The following is a 14,332-nucleotide window of genomic DNA, read 5'->3' as shown; positions in this document are numbered from 1 at the left end:
AACAAAGTTCCTTTGAACAGTAGATATGTTTTCAAGCAACATTCAAAATGATAGTGGCTTCTTTTCAAGATCATTCAAGAATTCATGCATTTGATAAGAAGCCCACACCCCTTAGAAGTATTAGGTAGAGAGTAACTTAGGATCTCTCTGTGTCATGAAAATGAGCTAATGTATCTTAATGCTCTCTGAAGTTTCAGAACATGGCGAGTGGAGAAGAGATGGCTGAAAGGTTCTGTATCATAATATTTTACGCCCAACTGCATTTCTGTTGCCAAAAATTCTTTCTTTCATTTTTGTGAAAGACTGAACCAGGTTCTAGAGTTGATTCTGTCACTAATGAACTGTATGAGCCTGAGAATATTGCTTAACTTCTCTGAGACTTTGTTTTCCTTTTCTTTCCTTTTTTTTTTTTTTTTGAGATGGTGTCTCGCTCTGTCACCCAGGCTGGAGTGCAGTGGCGCAATCTCTGCTCACCGCAACCTCTACCTCCTGGGTTCAAGCGATTCTCCTGCCTCAGCCTCCCAAGTAGCTGGGATTACAAGTGTGCGTCACCACATCCAGCTAATTTTTATATGTTTTTTTAGTAGAGATGGAGCTTCACCATGTTGGCCAGACTGTTCTAGAATTCCTGGCCTCAAGTGATCTGCCTGCCTCGGCCTCCCGAAGTGTTGGGATTACATGCATGAGTCACCGCTCCCGGCTGAGACTTTGTTTTCTACTCTCTGAAATGGGTTTGGCCTAGTTGACATCTACGGTTATTTCTGAAGTTATTAAATTAGTCTATTAAATTGTGTCTGCACTGGGATGTTCTACACAGTGGTCCTAGAGTAGATTATCTTACAGCTAAAAATTAAATAGGACGAGAGAAACTAATTTCATATTTAGAAGATTTTTCTCCTCAAATCTCATTCTATAGGATATTCATGTGCTTCTTTTTTCTTAATTTAACCTAATATATGCCTGGGTTTCTACATATATCAGTATATTTATTCACTGTGTTGTGAATACTGTTGGTTAGTCTTCCCTCTGTGTATTTGAGAAGTATTTACTTGGCTATTAGTCCTAAACTTCAAGATGAGTGACTTGTCTACTTCTTGTAAAAGCATTGGCCTGTTCTATTAGATTGGTGAAAATAGCAATGGCAAAACAATTGACTTAATAATGGATTATTTTTATTTCTCAACTAGTGGTTTTGGCATGTCAATCCACAGTTTGCTGTCCTTTTAGAAAATATACCAATTTTTGGAAGTGAATGTCAACATTACACAGCTATAGACACTCCTCTGATGTTCTCATAAGAGATACCCTATCTCTCTCTGGTTATGTTAATTTTAATTTCTTACAGACTGATCTGTTACATTGGCCGAGAGCCATGTCCTCTTAGCCTTCAACTGCAGTGCTCACCCTGCTCCTAAAATTGCTGTCCTCCTGTGCTGTGAGCAAAGACCATGTTAAAACAGATTGCCTTTTACAGGATCATACTCTGACGATCAAGTTCAAGGTCACCAAGTGCTGAACAATCTCAGTCTTCACACTTCTTGATTGGATTCTTGCACATTTAAAAAAGTGACAGGGCTGTTAGGAATTTTGTGTGGAATTTTGGCTGTGTGTCCTTCATGGCAGAAAACAAGTTCATACTTTCAAATTATCGTAAAATGGGCAGGTACTTTGGATCCTCTGACTTTGAGGTAATCATTTCAACTTTCTCTATGTCAATCTCCTCCTCTAAAAATGGGATAATAATAGTATTTACCACATAAGTTCTTATGAGAATTAAATGAGTTAATTTGAGCATGGAACAGTGCTTGGCCCATATAACATAGTAACAATATAAGTTGTGCTATTAGGATTATAAAGATATAGATGTATATATAATGATTTTCCCTACTGAGAAGAAAATCATCATCTTGTTCCTAGTCATATTCATAGTCTCATAAAGTTTTAGGGTTCCAGGAAATCATAAAGGGAAGGTAGTCCACTCTCTTGGCCAAGGCTGGAATCTCCTACAATATTATAGCTACCTTAGGAGGTAGAGCAAACTCATACAGCAGAATGCAGCTCACCACTGGTTAGCTAAATTAACTCTGCTTCTGGGATCTAAGGAGCCCTGTCTCCAAGGTTTGATAACATGTTAAACCCAGATCATAAAGTGTGCGATGTTTATTGGACAACAAGATGTATCAAGCATCTAGATCCATTTGCTCAAATATGGGTCAGTTGGTGGGACATATATCGTCGTGAGTTTGGTAATATGAATAGTTTAGCTGGCCTCCAAGTCTTTGGAGAAAGCAAAGTAGAAAATGGAAATTCTCTAAAAGTTCTAAGGAACGGGGCAGGAATATTACCAATCTTTGTAATCTCTCTCTGACAGTGGAAAGAGGAACCGATTTTTAAAATGAAGGTTAGCTCCATATAATTGATAATGGTGCGTGTTTTCCCAGAAGAAGGAATATTTATTTCCATGTCTCTGTTTCCTGTTCATGTGTGCTTTGTCCCAAATCCTTTTGGTTTCCAGGAATTTTCTTTAGAAAACCCAGATATCACAGCAATAATCCCCAAACCTCACAGAATCTTCAAAAGTAACTTGAGGGAAAGAATCAAGCACAAGTGGTTCAATACTTGATGGAAACTTGTGTAAAGAGCAATGTCACTGCCAAATGAAAAAGAACTTACTACCATGTTTATTTAAAAGCAGAATGATACTTCTGTTATCTGGAGGACTTTTTAAACTGAACTCATAATTATTTTTTTACCAAGGTATAGTAAAAGGTGAATATCATTGTTAATTTATATTCTTATACTTCTGTTTTAAAAATAATTTCAATGTTTATTATATTTTTCAATGTTCATTTTAGATTCAGGTGGTACATGTGCAGGTTTGCTACATGGGTGTATTGCGTGATGCTGAGACTTGGGGTTCGAATGATCCTGTCACCCAGGTAGTGAGCATGATAGCCAATAGGTAGCTTTTCAGCCCTTGCTCCTGTCTCTCTCTCCCCACTCTGGTAGTCCTCAGCATCGTTTCCATCTTTATGTTCATGCATATGCAATGCTGAGCTCCCACTTATAAGTGAGAATATGTGTTATTTGGTTTTCTGTTCCTGTGTTAATTCACTTAGGATAATGCCTCCAGCTGCATCCATGTTGACAAGAGAATGTCAACATTACACAGCCATAGACACTCCTCTGATGTGCTAATAAGAGATACACTATCTCTCTCTGGTTATGTTCATTTTAGTTTCTTGCAGACTGATCAGTTAAATTGTCTGAGAGCCTGTCCTCTTAGCCTTCAATTGCAGTGCTCCCTGCTTCTAGGATAAGATTTCCTATCCACGTTGGTGCAAAGGATAAGATTTTGTTCTCTTTTTATGGCTGCATACTATTCTATGGTATATATGTACCACATTTATCTAGAGGAATTTTGACTCCAACATTTTCAGGATTTTATAACATGAAAGTCCATTTTAAACAGGTAGTTGTGTAGGAGTATTGTAACTCTGAAAGATAACTTCATCTTCACTTCTGGACATTTCCTTTGAGGGTTGAACAGAACAATTTTTTTTTCTGCACAGGATCACCCAATTAATTTTCATATGTGTTGTCATCGTTAACCATTGACTTGGAAGGTTTTAAAGTCATTCTGTGTCAACTTCAATTAAATCCCACAAGACTCGGAGAAGCTGATCTGGCAGGAACCTGCTGCTGCATTTTTACAGATAAGTACATTAGGGCTCTGTGAGGTCCAATAGCTGGACTACGGTCAAACAGGAAGACAGAATGGGTTCCTCCAGCTGGGCCTTGCAGGACAACTCGAGATTTGCTTCTCTCCACCCAGAATCTTTCTCCTCCCAGGTCATAGCAATTCCCATATCTAAGCATGACTTTCAGTTCATGTTTTCCCTTCTGTTCCACATTGAAAACATCAGGTACACCTGTACACTCCATGGCCACAACATACCTGGATCTTCTAGATCTGTCCATTTCCATTGCTACTAGTGAAAGGCGGTGTCTCTTGAGCCTCTATTGCACGTGATTTCTAACTGGGTATCTTGCTTCTACGTTCTCTGCTCCATAAATTCCTGTCTCCATGGAGCAGCCGGAGTGATCTTTTTGATAGGCTCAGAGCCTTTTAAGAACTTCTCTTCCCATGTGGTAAAAAACCTCACTGCACAGCCCTGGCTTATCAAGCCCTCCATGCTGTGGCTGTGTTTGACTCTCAGCCCTCCCTCTTCCACCCTCTCCCTTCCCTTCTTCACCCCTGGCAGTGGCCTTATTTGTGTTCTTCAAGTATATTGAAATGCTTCCCCTCTCAAAGTTTTAGTACTAGCTCTTCATATGTTCTCCATAGATTATCATATAGATGGTTTTTTTTTTTTTTTAGATTGGCCCTACTTTAATGTCACCTCTTCTTGGACCACTCAATGTAAGATAGCCTCTCAGTCACTTTCTATCACGCCACCCTATTTTGATTTCCAGTATAGTTACACATTTTATAAGCCACATTTATCACTCATATATTCCTTTAAAAATATTTATTTTCTGTTGCTCTCCTCCCTACCTGCACACAATGTTGTGAGCGAAGCCCTTGCTTGTCTTACTGATCTCTGCATTCTCGGTGCTTGGTGATATTTGTTGAATGAATGCAGGGCAATACTATGTCTATGCTTTCTCATTATCTTCTGACTCACTGCAAAGACAGGAGTCCCCCAACGGCAAGAAACATACTAAGAGTAGTATGTACCTCATGTTGTTATTGAGACATTTCAAAACATGTAAACGTATTTACAGTGATGAAGTATACAGAATACTGCCTGCCACAGAAAAAGCTCCAAATAAGTATCAGCTGTTGTTACTGTAGGATGTATACATATTTTTATATTCATATAGTTTTGTTATACATACGAAACAAAACGTTTTATCAGTTTTTATTACTTACACATATCTACATTATATATGGTGTTAGCTATTGTTATTATTCTATTATTTGATAGAGTATCCAATAAAATATGTTACAAGATTTTGCAAAATACCATCAACTAAATGTCAACCACTTCTTTCTCACCTGGCTCTATTTCAAGATTCAGCCAGATTTCTCTTTCTGGGCGTGTTAGTATTTTTTAGCTAAGCAGCTGCAGTACCTGCAGTTACTGAAATCGTCCTGAAGGTGGCAGCGGAGAGCTAAGGTTTGGAAAATGCTTGTGTTTTTGTATACATGCTAGGGTGGGATTTGAAGGGGGTGAGAAAATTATCCCATGGGCCTGTTTTTGCATCTTCAAAATTCCTTTCATCATCATTATTGTTGGGAAGGGGCGTGTCATATGTCGGGAAGCTGCTCAAATGCAAATGATATCTGGGAAGTGGCAGCCCGCTATTATTCATAAAACCTCAGGCAACGTGAGAGCATTAGAGCATTCATCAAGATGCAGGGAAGTGGAACTGCTGGTGAGGTGAGATAGAGGGCAGGTAAAGGGAAGAAAAGGGCTTGGCTTTGGATGGGCACTTTCTTGGGTCTGAGGACTTCTTGATCTGTGGAGAGGGGTGCAGACAGGGGAGGTCAGAACTGAGCCCTCTAACTGGCGGGGCCAGAGCAGGGCCCCTCTCGTCCGGGTCTAAGGCAGTGAACTCGTAGAACAACCACATACAACATCCATCTGCTTGTTTAAATAACAAGCAGATTCTATGATGTCTGTGTGTACAAATCAGATTCTCTGGGGAGTAAGTATGTGAAAGGAGACTAGAAAGACATTTCTCAAAATCTGAAATACCTCATATTGACCACCAGATGACAGTGTTGCGCCACTAAATGCGCACACCACAAGGTTCCATCTTGTAAGCTCTTAGAAATCTAACACAAAATCACTGTGCCTCCCACTGGCAGCAGTCATTGGAATTATGCTTATAAACAGCAATTATTCTTTATTTGCACTTTTTCCATAAATGAGGAATACATTTTTTACCAATAGTGGCTACTGTATGTATGCTTCGGTTATTGTCTTGGGAAAATTGGTGTTGAAAAAATATAAATTATTTTTAATTATTTTTAATACCAATTATTTTAATACCAATTAGAGTCTGTGACTCTACACATTTTGTAATTCAAAATTTGTGAACAAAATTAATTAGCATGTGAGTTAAAGTGCAGTATTCCTTCAGCTAGAACTGCAAGACCAAAAAAAAAAACCCCATACAACTGTTTGGTTTATAATTTACTGTTTTTAATTTATGGCATATAGTAAGATATTCTAAAAGCACGAAACAGAATGGTTCTAAAATATGATTTTATATAGTTTATGTGTTTATAACCATGTCTATCTAAAATAGCTCTCTGTAATGCATTTATATGGTTGAAGAGTTTGGAAAGGTGATTATCATATGAAATAATATATGTAAAATACCCAGCTCAAGCCTCATACATGGCAGGAATCATAATAAATAGAGACTCTTGTTTCATTCATGAAGAAGAAATCATAAATTAGTGGATAAGTGCAAAAATCCTTTGCTACTCTGGAACAGGAGAGGCCAAACAGTGAAATATCATAGAGTGAGTTGCCTCTTATGCCTTTCTAGTTGAGTAGTCAGAGAATGAAAAACTACTTAGGGTTCTACTAGCCTTCCACAGACACTGCAGATGAAAGCGTTCGGCAATTAACCACGAATGACTTTCAGGAACAGCAAACCCATGCTTTTCTATTTTACTCAACTTGGATTACATCTGTAGTGCAAATTTAAAAGAACACTCTGGGGACAGTTTTTGCCAGGATCTACTTACTGTCTCATTATTTTCTTTTTTTTAATTGTTAATTTATTTTTGAGAAATATTTTAATTTTTATTTTAGGTTCAGGAGTACATGTGCAGGTTTGTTATAAAGGTAAACTCGTGACTCAGGAGTTTGGTATACAGATTATTTAATTACCCAGGTACTAAGCATAGTATCAGATAGTTTTTTCTCTTCTGAACCTCTCCCTCTTCCCAGCCCCCACCCTCAAGTAGGCCTCAGTATCTGCTATTTCCCTCTTTCTGTCCATGAGTTCTCATTATTTAGCTCCCACTTACTAGTGAGAACATGTGGTATTTGGTTTTCTATTCCTGTGTTAGTTTGCTGAGGATAAGAGCCTCCAGTTCCATCCGTGTTTCTGCAAAGGACATGATCTTGTTCCTTTTTATGTCTGTGTGGTAGTCCATGGTCTATATGTCCCATGATAGCCTCAGAACAATAAAGCATTCAGTACCCACAGCAACCCTTGCAGCTACCAGATGCCATTTGCATGATCCAAGCCTAACAGTTAAAGATGAATGGCCTTAATGGCTGGGGTCATCCAACTTTCACCATCTTCTACTTTAGGCTTTTTCCTCCTCCTAATAGGCATAGATGGGCTGAATTCCTTAATTAAATAAGATCTCTTGTTTGAACCAGTTTAGACTGCAATCATTCACCAAACTTTTCTTTCCTCCCTCCCTTCCTCTCTTCCATTCTCCCTTCACCTTCTCTCCTTCCTTCTCTCTCTTTTTTCTTTCCTGCATCCCAGTGTCTTGTTACTTACTGTATTCTGTTAAGTTTAGGTACAAACAATAGAAGCAAATGCTTTATTTAACTCCTTATTTCCTGTTATGGACTGAAAAATGTGAGAAATAAATTTCTGTTGTTGAAATGACTCTGTCTCTGGCACTTTGTTATGGTAGCTCTAGCAAATGTACACATGCCCTTAGATTTTTTTTTTTTTAAATGTGGAACACTTTTAGGAATGTGCATGTCATCCTGGCGCAGAGGCCATGCTAATCTACTCTAAATTGCTGCTGAAGCAAGCACTCCTGTTAGATTCTTCAACCCCCAAATTTTCCAAGACTTCTTAAAATACTGACTTTTCAGACGTTCGGGTCTCATCCCTGCTGTTCTACACTCCACCACTACAGCGCACTTGACAATAGTGACTGCATTTGTGTGAACGTGAGCAGATACTAAACCCCAACATTTTGGAACAGTTTCATTGCACTCCTACCAGGTACAGCACATTCATTAATTTTAACATTTACTATCACAATGGCACTTAAGAAGTTATCAAGAAATGGAATAAACTTAAAAATGGTGCATAGGAGAAGAAGACAGAAGACCGTGACCACAGAGAATATTTTAGCGTAAAGCCTTCTTATGCTGTTGTGCTAGCAAATAAAAGTCTATTTATTCTCCCTCAATAAATAGACATGTGTCTATAGGGCTTCTTCACATTCTGGTGTTTGGGTGAAAATATTGAAATACTGTAGATGGCACCATGACATCGCACATGACTGTTTTAGAACAAAACCACTGTGTCGTTATCTCCCTCCCCCATTTTTTTTCCTTTTTTTTTCCTTGTGGGTAAGTTACTGGAACCTTTTAAAAAATGATCATTTATGGTTAAAACTTGGAAAAGGAATGATGCCCATTTTTTTTTCAAGTTTACTCTCATGGCCTGTCCTACAAAGCACTAGTCAGTAACCTCCCCTTGAAAAGTCTCTGGATAAGTACATCATTATTCTAGCTACCAGCACTTGGTGGATCCCCATGTTAAACTCAAACACGGTTTGAAATTAAACCTCAGAGATGTTCCCAACCTTCTTTCGTGTCTGTAGAGATAAGTTTACCAAATGTTAACAAAGAAATAATTGTTCTCAGAACTTATGGCAGCAGAGTGATGAGATGTAGAGTTGCTTTAAGACTGAGGCACAAATGGTGCTCTGTGGCAAACATAAAGGAACTGTTCAATAATCACTGTTTTCAGCAAATGTGCAACTCTAAACCAGAGACCAGCAAACTTTTTCTGTACAGGTCCATCCAGATAGTAAATATTGTCAGCTTTATGGGCTACACGGTCTCTGTCCAAGCTTCTCAGTGCTGCCATTTTACCCTGAAAGCAGCCATAGACAATACATATACAGATGGGCATGGTTGTGTTTTGTAAATATTTTATTTACAAAAACAGGTGGCAGATTTAGTCCTGAGCGATAGTTTGCCGACACATCCTCAAACCCAGGCTTGCTTTCCCTCTAAAGAAGGCTCTCTCTTGTGGTGATTCCTCAAAGACCTAAAGACAGAAATACCATTTGACCCAGCAATCCCGTTACTAGGTATGTACCCAAAGGAAGAAATATGTATCACTCTATTATACAGACACAGGCACACACATGTTCACTGCAGCACTATTCAAAATAGCAAAGACATGGGATCGACCTAAATGCCCATTAATGATAGACTGGATAAAGAAAATGTGGTACTTATACACCATGGAATACTATGCAGCCATAAAAAGGAATGAGATCATGTCCTTTGCAGGGATGTGGATGAAGCTAGAGGCCTTAGTATCCTTAGCAGACTAACATAGGAACAGAAAACCAAATACCACATGTTCTCACTAAATGATGAGAACACAGAGACACATAGAGGGGAACAACACACACTGGGGCCTGTAGAGGGTTGTGGGTGGCAGGAGGGAGAGGATCAGGAAAAATAACCAATGGGTACTAGGCTTAATTACCTGGGTGATGAAATAATCTGTACAACAAACCCCCATGACACAGGTTTGCTTATATTAACAAACCTGCACATACACCCCTGAACTTAAAATAAAAGTTAGAAAAAGAAACCTCTTTATGTATTAGGTTTGAACGCCTAATACAAACATTTTCCCTCCCCTTTTAAAACTCCATGCTGATGCTGTCTCCATATGTTTCAAGCATGATCTTGTGTCGTCTTTTGGAGGTAAAATGTTGGGTTGAGTGGGTTAGGAAACCGACTTGTGAGTGTGACATTGGAGATGGGTCTAATCATGATGTTGGCCTGGACATATCTCATTTCTTCCCATGGGACCCATCTGGTATGATTCAACTTTAGGAATAAGAGTTTAGATTTGAGATTGTGCTTGGTTTGGAGCTGGCCTGGTAAGCATGGAAATGCTCTTCAGTTATCTTGGAGCTAACGCATGTGTATGTTAACCAAACAGAAACCAACTGAGGAAGTAAGTTATAGTAGTAATTGTATTGGAGGTAAAGCATATGTACAGTTATCAACAGTGCCCTGTGTCCAAAAATATGCATTAAATAATTTTCAAAAATGTATTTATTAACATATTTTTCCGTAGTCAAGTTCCACAGGAGCTAATTCTGAATATGGTTCACTCAAGGCCACTCTACCCAGGAAGTTGGGCAGAAGGGATCAATTCCCTTTTTTTTTTTTTTGAGATGGGTCTCGCTCTGTCGCCCAGGCTGGAGTGCAGTGGCGCGATTTCGGCTCACTGCAAGCTCTACCTCCCTGGTTCACGCCATTGTCCTGCCTCATCCTCCCAAGTAGTTGGGACTACAGGCGCCCACCACCACGCCCAGCTAATTTTTTGTGTTTTTAGTAGAGATGGGGTTTCACTGTGTTAGCCAGGGTGGTCTCAATCTCCTGATATTGTGATCCGCCCGCCTCGGCCTCCCAAAGTGCTGGGATTACAGGCATGAGCCACTGCGCCTGACTGGGATCAATTCCCTTGAGAGGCATTGATCTGCTAGGTTCTTTCTTGCCTGTCTAGACTTAAGCAGACTCCAGAAGAATAAAGCAAATAATTTCTAGGAATTCAATCTTGTAAACTTCTGGGTCAGGTAAAGATTGCAGGTTGCTTTTGATAGTTTTTGGCATCATTTGAATTCTAAGCTTATGACAACACTGTAGTTGTGCAATACTTCAGCATGAAGCCAAGGCTGGTGAAGAAAGGGTACCTTTTCCCTCCCATAAAAATCCTCTCCAGGATGTGGAGAAATAGGAACACTTTTACACTGTTGGTGGGATTGTAAACTAGTTCAACCATTGTGGAAAACAGTATGGCGATTCCTCAAGTATCTAGAACTAGATGTACCATATGACCCAGCCATCCCATTACTGGGTATATACCCAAAGGATTATAAATCATGCTGCTATAAAGACACTTGCACACATATGTTTATTGCGGCACTATTCACAATAGCAAAGACTTGGAATCAACCCAAATGTCCATCAGTGACAGACTGGATTAAGAAAATGTGGCACATATACACCATGGAATACTATGCAGCCATAAAAAAGGATGAGTTTGTGTCCTTTGTAGGGACATGGATGCAGCTGGAAACCATCATTCTCAGCAAACTATCACAAGAACAGAAAACCAAACACCGCATGTTCTCACTCATAGGTGGGAACTGAACAATGAGATCACTTGGACTTGGGAAGGGGAACATCACACACCGGGGCCTATCATGGGGAGGGGGGAGGGATTGCATTGGGAGTTATACCTGATGTAAATGACGAGTTGATGGGTGCAGCACACCAACATGGCACAAATATACATATGTAACAAACCTGCACATTATGCATGTGTACCCTAGAACTTAAAATATAATAATAAAAAAAAAAGAAAAGAAAAAACAAAAACAAAAACAAAAGTTGAATGGAAAATAAAATAAAAAAAAAATCCTCTCCAACTAGATTTGATGTATTTTGCATGGATTAATTAATAAACAATCGCTATTGCCCATATGGAAGCTATGATAGCCAACTGACTGAAAAGTAGGCTGGAATCTGCAGTTGGCCATCGGGTTTTAACCCAGTGTCATTTGAATTCCTGCTTTATGTCAGCTCTCATAGGGAATAAAACATTCCAATGGGTTACCCACACAATAAAGGACTTTGTCTATTTTCATGTGTTTTGGCCAGTTTGAAAATCTTATTGCGTGGTTGGGCTACACAAATAGACAAAAGTAAATAGAGAAACCTACTTCATGGAATAGCTTTGGAAACTGTGGTTGCTAAGATATAGATAGGCTTTAAGTAGTGAGAATTTCCATTATAAATTTACTAAAATGATCAGAAAAGTGAATTTACATGAAAAACATACACTGGGTGTTTGGAAAGTGCTTTTTCTATGGACAGGGTGTGTTAAAATGCATATCAAGGGAACTCTTTGGGGGAAGACGAGAATTTGCACAAGGTGTTGGGGTGAAAAATATTGCTAACTTGTTTTAATTATTGGCTGAAACTTGATGGAAAGAGGAAAAAGTCCTCCAGATGATACAAAGTAGACCTTTCTTCTCATGCTCCATAGAGGTCTTTTGGGAAGAATTTCCCATTTCTACTCGTGTTTGGAAAACCTCGGGTGTGTATTTTCACTGTGTATTTAACCTTCTTTCCTGGCTTCTAGAACTGTGCTGTCCAATATGGTAGACACTGGCCATGTGTTGTTTTTGAGCACTTAAAATGTGGCTGCTGTCGCTGAAAAACAGAATTGTTAATCTTACTGAATTTTAGTTAATTTAAATTTGAATAGGCACCTAGGGCTATTGGCTATAGGGACAGCACAGATAGAGAATCTTTCCATCATCACAGAAAGTTCTGTTTAGATAGCGCCCTGCTCTAGAGGGTGACCAGACAGCAATTTTTGCTCATAAGACTTGTTTTTAATATTGAAGATTTAGTTTTCTCCCAACTGATGAAGTTTACGGAAAAAATGCTAGGAAGATGGCATTCACTTTATTCAGATCTTATTAACATTTTCTCACAACTTATTTTTTTCCCTCAGTTCTGAGTAATTCTGTTTTTATCCATACCGTATTATATTTAGTTCCTTCTAATGTAATTAAACAAAAATATCTTAATTTCAGAAAACACTTCTTTAATTAGTTGTGCTTGAAATGTCCTGACTAATCCTTACTGTAATAACTGAATGGCCAATTTCATAGCCTCAGTGGGAAAAACAAAAACAGAAGGACCTGTGTTCTTCATCTGTGCCAAGCAGGAAAATACTGTGGTTCAGCAATAGAAAGTGAAGAGGGAGGAAAAGTTTTAGGTCATCAAATGGGGTCAGAAATATGCATGTCAGTATACTTTTGCTGCTCTCGCGAATTTCCCGGAAGGGTATCTGCGAATACCTAATTTAGGTTTTTTTGGTTTCACTTTAAGTACACATGAGCTTCTGGAAAGGGCGACATTTATATATTTTTTTCATTGTGGTTTACAATCCAGTGTAGGTATATTTCAGGATGTCACTCACGATTTCAATATGGTCATAGAATTATTCAGAAAAAGCTAATTGAAAGCAAAATGCATTAAAATGACTCGGATTAAGCTTCCCACGGACGCCAACTGTCTGTTTTGTCCCCATTGCAAACACAAGTGCCCCAGAAGTGCTTGTGCTGAAATTGGCCTCTGTTGAATGAATGCATTTAAATGTGAGAGTTTTTGTATTATTACAGGGTAAGAAATGTTGCAAGTACAAAAGTGTTGGGGACTAGAGCCGTCCTCTGGGAGGTTTTCCTAGGAGGTAAGCTCTATTGTTTCGGAGTTCAGGGAGTGGGGCAGTGACCTGCATGAGGAGCCCCCAGAGTAAAGGCCCAGGGTCAAGGCCCAGGGTCTTGGCTTCTCCTTGGGACTGTTTCCCAGGTCACAGAGAAGTTTCTGAAAGGGAGACCCAAGTGTCAGAGATGGGCAGATTGAATTGTCCCTGCTGGTGTTTACAAGAGACACTTGACGTTGATGGAAAGCATAGGGAGGACAGCAAGAGGGAGCTGTTCTGTGTCCACATCAGCACCCTTTCCCCCTTCCTTGCCCTTTATCTTGTCTCATCCTTACCTTGTTGGAAAAACACATTGGCAACATCACTCCCCACTCAAAAGGTTGCCAACACCTTCTCCCAATAATAGCGATCAACATATGTAATAGACTTCAGCTGTCTTTTTGGGAGATCTGGCAACAAACTTAACTGAAAAAAGTCAGATTTTTACAAAGAAACACTGCTTTATTGCTTAAATGTGGAAATAATACAGACCACCAGCTAAGCTAATAGCTTTCTGAAAAAGAAAGTTCAACGTGTCCATTGCTGCTTCAATAACACATACCTAAGTGGAAGGTGACAAAAAAGATGAATACGTAAAGAGGGGCCCTCGTGTGTCAGCAAATTGTTGCTATTCTGAGCTCTCCACTTGCAGCAATTATCTGACTGTCATTGGAAGAAGCTAAGAAACAATCCTCCAGCCCTCCCATAATGCCCTCTACAAACAAACGAAAATGCGCTGCAATTGGCTTTGCAGTGTTTGCTCCCAGCCTGCCCCTTCCTGTGTTTTTCCCTGAACACGATTCTTTGCTTCGCAGGTCATCCTCTCACCCTTGCATTCTGTGTGTATAATATTACTGGCTAGCTGCCAATCAGCAATGGAAACCTCCCAGGGTTCTGGCAGACCTGGCTTGTGAAGTTAAGCAGGGCTTGGTGAATTTAGCCCATTTAACTGAGATGTGAGGGCAGTGAAGTGATGTTTGTAGAGAAAGGCACAGTTCTCCAGAGCTCTTGAGAA

At 39.4% G+C, this 14,332-nt stretch overlaps 1 protein-coding gene and 1 pseudogene across 5 annotated transcripts in view; one reads left to right on the top strand and one right to left on the bottom strand.

Moving 5' to 3' along the window:
- LOC105472784 (N-6 adenine-specific DNA methyltransferase 1) overlaps nt 1-14,332 on the top strand; it is a 545,294-nt gene that overhangs the window by 139,712 nt on the left and 391,250 nt on the right. The window lies entirely within an intron of this gene.
- On the bottom strand, nt 7,721-7,820 carry LOC139363047 (U6 spliceosomal RNA; annotated as a pseudogene).

Source organism: Macaca nemestrina, chromosome 4 (genome assembly GCF_043159975.1).
Source record: "Macaca nemestrina isolate mMacNem1 chromosome 4, mMacNem.hap1, whole genome shotgun sequence".
NCBI lineage: Eukaryota > Metazoa > Chordata > Mammalia > Primates > Cercopithecidae > Macaca > Macaca nemestrina.
The sequence above is the reverse complement of the archived record's forward strand: the minus strand, read 5'-3'. Positions and strand labels throughout refer to the sequence as shown.